We start from the raw sequence: 6,313 nt of genomic DNA on the forward strand, positions 1-6,313 counted from the left end.
CTTCTGCCTTCTTTATTCTAGCCCCATTGGCAGCTGACTACTTGGTGCCCACCCACATTGAGGGTGGGTCTGCCTCTCCCAGTCCACTTACTTCAAATGTTAATCTCCTCTGGGACACCCTCATAGACACACCCATGAACTATACTTTGCATCCTTCGATCTAATCAAGTTGCCAATATTAACTCACTGTGGTAACAAAATTATGACACAATGTGTGTGTTTGTTTGTGTGTTTGTCTACCTGTAAAGCTTTAAAGGACTGTCAGTTAATACTCAAAATGTTTCTATAATAGAAGCAAATAATCAGATTGTAATTTTGAACTAATAATTTCAAGTGTTTTATTTAACACACACATATTGGTGACAGGCAATCAATGTTCTAGGCACTGGGAAAGTAGCAGTGAACCAAATAGATGGAAATATCTGCCCAGATTAAGCAGTATAGGGAGGGATAGACAAGCCCAAAATAAGTACATGAAGACAGAGTGCACTAGGTAAGACCAAATGCTAAATAGCAGAGAAGAAAACATGACATATTATGGGGGAGCTCAATATTTCACTGAGGAGTCCAAGAAGACTTTATAAAGAAGGTGATTTTACAGATTGAAGGAAGAGAAGGAAGTATCATGAAGGGCTTTAGATCATTCCAGGAGATGAATCCATAAACACAAAGCCATGAAGTGGGTACCTGTAGAATGTGTTTAAGAAACAGTGAGAAACCAGTATGGTTGGATCAGAAGAGTATTGCTACTGCTGTCTGACAAAGCCAGAGCACTGGAAAAAGTTCAGATCATGTCATCCCTGGCAGGTCATTGTACAGATTCTGGAGTTTTTACTGAATGAGATGGTCCATCTCTGAAGTCATCTAAGCAGACAGGAGTCACAAGAACACTTATGTGTTTAGAAGATCACTGGGGCTACAATACTGTAAATAAATCTTAAGAAGTTCAAGGGCAGAAACAGAGTTGCTTAGAAACTTATTGCAACAATTTTTGCAAGAGATGATAATATCTTTGTCCAGAAAAATGATTGTGAATGAGGTGAGATGTTATACAATACTGGCTATATTTGATGGCAGGTGAGGCAGAATTTTCTGATGAAGGAAGATGAATATGACATAAAAAGAGAAGGCAGTGATAATCAACTGGAAAAACAGCACACTAAAGAATCTTGATTTGGAAATGATCAGCATTAGATGAGATTTAAATTTCAGAGGCCAAATGAGATTCCTTCAAGAGTGGGTATAAATGGAAGAGAGAAGGGCCCAGAAGACAGCGCTCTGGAGCCCACCAGCATGGCATAGAGAGACACCGGATAGGAGGAGAAAGCACTAAAGGGCTGGGAAGCATCAGTCAGAGATGGAGAAGAAATAACAGACAATGTGGTGTCACAGAAGTAAGTGAAGAGAGTATTCCCAGAGAAAAGTGCGACAGGCCAGCCCACCAAATGCTGCTGCTGACTCCAGTGTGGTGAAAAATGCAAGTGGACCCTTACATCCAGTGACATAGAGTAACAGGAGAGAAGGTGGAAACATGGGCAGGTTGTTGGTATGTCAGGAGCTTGTGAAGTTCTCTGATGGTTTTAACTTTCTTTATAAAGTAGGAGAGTGAAAACCAAACTCCCTGTGTTCTCATTCATGAGTGGGGGTTGAACAACAAGAATGCATCAACACAGGGAGGGGACATCACACACCAGGGCCTGTCGGGTGTTGGAAGGCAAGGGGAGGGAGAGCATCAGGACAAATACCTAATGCACGTGGAGCTTAAAATTTAGATGATGGGTTGATGGGTGCAGCAAACCACCATGGCACATCTATAACTGTATAACAAACCAGCACCTTCTACACATGTATCCCAGAACTTAAAGTAAAATTTTAAAAGTTTTTAAAAGTAGGACAGTAAAGTTGGAAGAAGTGATGCTGGAGGCTTAAGAAGAGAGGAATGAATATGAAATCGTCTAGATGAGTGGGCAGCAGAATGTGTTAGCAGACTGCAGATGGCTGTGCACCATTAAAAGTGAGGTTAGACATCTTGAATTTGAAGAGGGCCCAGCCCTAGCATGGTTGGTGCTTTCTTTGCTGCCACATGTAGTCACCTGGGCCCCATCAGATCCCTGAGTGGAGATCAGCATTTAACCATAAAACGGAGAGTGAAGGCTGAAAAAAGGGAGATTATATATGGATAAATATTACAGAAAAATGATTAGAAAGCAGAAGCAATGCTTTAGCTCTTGTTTCAGAGAGAAAAGAAATATAATAATTAAGAAAAGGAACAATAATTTATGAAACAAAAGAGCTGCATTTGTTTCTGGAGTATCTGGCTAATCTCTGAAAATGTGTCTTGACATTCTATTAATTCAATGAAGCATGGATTTGTTTGTGTGGTTTTCTATTTTTGTTTTATTTTCTAATAAAAGCAATAATATTTTGGAAAAAAAATTAAAAGATATATTTATAAAAGGATTCATTGTACTCAGCCTAGTCACTCTTTTTCTTTTCCATTTGGAAAGTTGAAAAAATGAAACGAATGTTCCAGGTATCAAGGAACATGTAGTTTTTAAACAAATGCTTTTCAGGCCTACCAGGCATCCTGGCTCCAGACACTTTACAAAAAGTGTTGGGAGTTTGTATTCCAGCTTCATCAAGTGCTTAGCCATGACCCTATATGTTGGACCCATATAGCACCAGCAAGGAATGATGATAAGAAATCATTTTGGTCCGCAAATACTTAGCAAGAAACACCACCATTCATCAGAGTTTCACCATGCACACTGATAATTTCAGAAGCTCTAAACATTGCATCTTAGCATGTGAAAGCTCTAAGTAAACTTAATGCAGTTTCCCAAATCTATTTTCCTTTGAAAAACCTTTTTGAATATCTCGTAATCTTATGTAAATATTTCTGTAGAATAGACTTTAGAAGCTCTCTAAGCCTGTGGGCAATGTGTGCTTAGCCCAGCTGCTCAAGAGTAGGCAGATACCTCCTCTGTCTGAGAGGTAGGGTTCAAACTCTCCTCTCCCCTGTTCCAAGATCCCCTGTCACACTCTTCCTGGAGTGCTTCTTGAAGTCCCCAAGAAGGTAGAGCCTCAGGCAATGTCACATATACCAGGATTCTTACTGTTCAAAAAACAAATAAGTAATACAGCCTCACTCTGGAAATCTTCTAGGAAGATTTTTATCTTCTACATTTTATCTGCTAGAAACCTAATATCTGGGGAAAAAAACCTAAGAGATATTTATTTAAAATGCTCACATATTGGAAATTTAAACTAATGTATTGCAAATCTTGTGCGTATCTGAGTATTTGTTGAATGAACACTATGTTTAAAATATTGTACAGGGAGAGAAGTCATACCTTAAAGCCAAGCTCGTGCCCACTCCCTGGCTGTAGATGGTGCCAAGAACATGTTTTAGAACCAATTCTTCTGTGTCACCTTAGTACACAAAGTTCAGTAGAGATGCTAATAATTCTCCAAACTTTTATTGGATTAGTTTTTCCATTTACTTTGGCATTCTTTTTATTTTGAATACATTTCTAGCAGCACGTAACTAAATATAACTTTATTATAAAGATACCATGTACTTAATGTGTACATGGTGTCTTTATATAACACACTTATGACAGAGTTATATGTAACCAAGGTTGTTATTATTCTTCATTAAAATTTCCATGGCAGACAGGTTTAATATTATATGCTCACTTAAACTAAGAAACTTTTAATTATTATACCTTAAAGCATTCCTTCTTTATTTTAGCTCAATTTCCTTTCATTCAACTCTCTGTGGAGATGAACAGCAAGCTGCTAACCTCAGAAACTAAGCCTGTATGACGCCTGAACAATGTCACTTGTTTCTTTAATTTTTTGAGAAATGGGATCTAAATTATTTGTTTACCTAATAAAATTCTTATTATTGAATAATTTTGTTGAAGTATACTAAATTTCTCCTGCATTTTCTACCGCAATTTGATTATGAGGAAGGGGAAGGTAGAGAACCTCATTACAGTAGAAAGACCCGGTGGCTATGTAATCAACTACCCATTGGATATTTCAGTCTTCACCACGATGTGCTCCTCTGGCGGTCATCAGACTTACTTAAATATCTGTGGTAATGAAGAATGAAATATCCCTCCTTTGAACAGCTATAACTGCTGAAAAGTTATATTGAGATCAAATCAGTTTACTTCTTTTTCTAACGTGCTCTGGATGAGACCTCAAAACCACAGAGAAAAAGTCTCATGTGATTTTCCCAACCCACCCTGAAATGACTGCACCTAACAATATTTGCCTCCTATTTACTTACATCCTAAACATTTCCTGTAAGTATGTCTCACAAGGCATAATTTAAAGCCATTTCCATTTTTCTATTACCAATTCTGATTAAACCCCCAAGCTATTGTATTCCTTCCAATTAAGAAGGGCTAATTGTAATGAAATAATGGCAGGATTATTTGGCTTGGTCAGAAGATGGAATTTTTGTCCTCCCTCACAATTCCACTTCGCTAGACATGCAGTCCAATATGGTAGTTAGCTTTCAATGACCACATCTGGCTGTTGTTGACAAAGACCTAGATTACTATTAAAAGAGATAAAATGATGTTCAGTGTGGAAAAGTAAGTGGTTCTCATTCACAGTTTTAAAATGTTATTTCATCTATGTATTAAAGTCAGGCCACATGACATTTACATTTAGTGGCCAGACATGTTTGAAACAGTTTTAATGTTTCATTACTTCGAGATCTTCCACTATCTTTAGCAAGTCCTTTGCTCTCTAATAACATCTGTCATTTATCTTTTTCTTGTGTCTGTTGCTTATTACATTGCAATCTTTTTTCAAGTACAAATGTCTGCATTAAAATGATGATGCATTTGTTCAGTAACGTGTTCCAGGGTTGCTTGTCTCCTAATCAGTATATATTTAGCTTCCACCAATGAGATCTCAGCCAGAGTCTACCCAAGTGTTGTTTAGCAGGAATCCAGATTAAGTTACTAGATCTTGACAGAACTGCTGAAGGCACTTTGCTTACCACGTTCTTCCATTTGAGTGCAAACATTAAATGGAGGTTGGATACAAGACGAGACCTACTCATTGAAACGTAATTTGGAATCCAGCAGATGTATGATGTTAAAAAACATATTAGAACTACACAGTGGGATTACACTTCCAAACTAAACATCCTTGGAAAAGATGTGGAAATTGACATCCTTAATAATAAGTGGCAAATTACCTTTTGGAAAATAGGCCTATGTTATGCAAATTGGAGATAAAGAGGCTAAAACTGCTCGAAGTGTGTGTGTGTGTGTGTGTGTGTGTGTGTGTGCACACGGGCATGCATGCGTTTAAAGGTTTTTAAGATTCTTCTGCCACACTTAGAGGCTAATGATTTGCTATGAACTAAGGCACAATCGTTGTTCAGACGTGAGATAATGAGTTAGAGCTTGTGGTAATTATGTTTATCTATTTGCTGATTTTTCTATTTCTGGTGTGACCACATATACATCAGTTTGTACACCTGGGAAATGACCAGTGTATCTCTGCTTCTCCACTGTAATTTAAAAAATAACCTCACTTTATTCTCAAATATGTAGCTCAGTTTAGAGGAGCTATAATTGGAATCACCCTACTTACATCCCCCGTGTGGCCTTAAAGATTGTAAAAGAAACATCAGGAAGGAAAGAATGATGCTCTCTTCTTTATTTGGCCTTACTTTTGCTTTGGTACTTGAAATGTTTTGATTTCTGTGATTTTGAGTGGCACGTGATAAAGAATCACCTCTCTTGTGGCACTAAGCCCCACTGCAGCCTCTGTGGTTTCCTGGGATCAGGATCCAGGGATACCGCATCTGAGGCCCCGAAGTTGACATGGAAACTCTTCAAATAGATTCCAAGGACACAGGCAGTGTTTCACAAAGCTGACAAGTCCACTGCAGACCTATTTATAGAGGTTTGAGCACAAAAGTATTCTATAAGATTTGGATCAAATACTTCCACATTTCCATAGAATAGCCATGCCCATGTAAAGTAGCAAAATGAAATACAAGTGTATAAAACAAATTTTCAAAGGCAATTACGCTCTAGTGTCCCACCAAATATGTGATTAGATGCTTAAATATACTGAAAAGCAAAGATTTGTTTTTTTCACATTCGAGGCTGAGGTGAACGAGGACACCCATGAGGAAATCCAAACAGTGAATAAAATCTGTCTATCTTAGGCAATTTACATTTTAGATAGGAGGGCTGATATAGCAAAGTGGTTAGAAGCCTGAATGCAAATATTTTGTCTTTGTCAATTTTTAGCCATGTGATCTCAGTCAAAA

Source organism: Cebus imitator, unplaced genomic scaffold (genome assembly GCF_001604975.1).
Source record: "Cebus imitator isolate Cc_AM_T3 unplaced genomic scaffold, Cebus_imitator-1.0 Scaffold225, whole genome shotgun sequence".
Lineage (NCBI taxonomy): Eukaryota > Metazoa > Chordata > Mammalia > Primates > Cebidae > Cebus > Cebus imitator.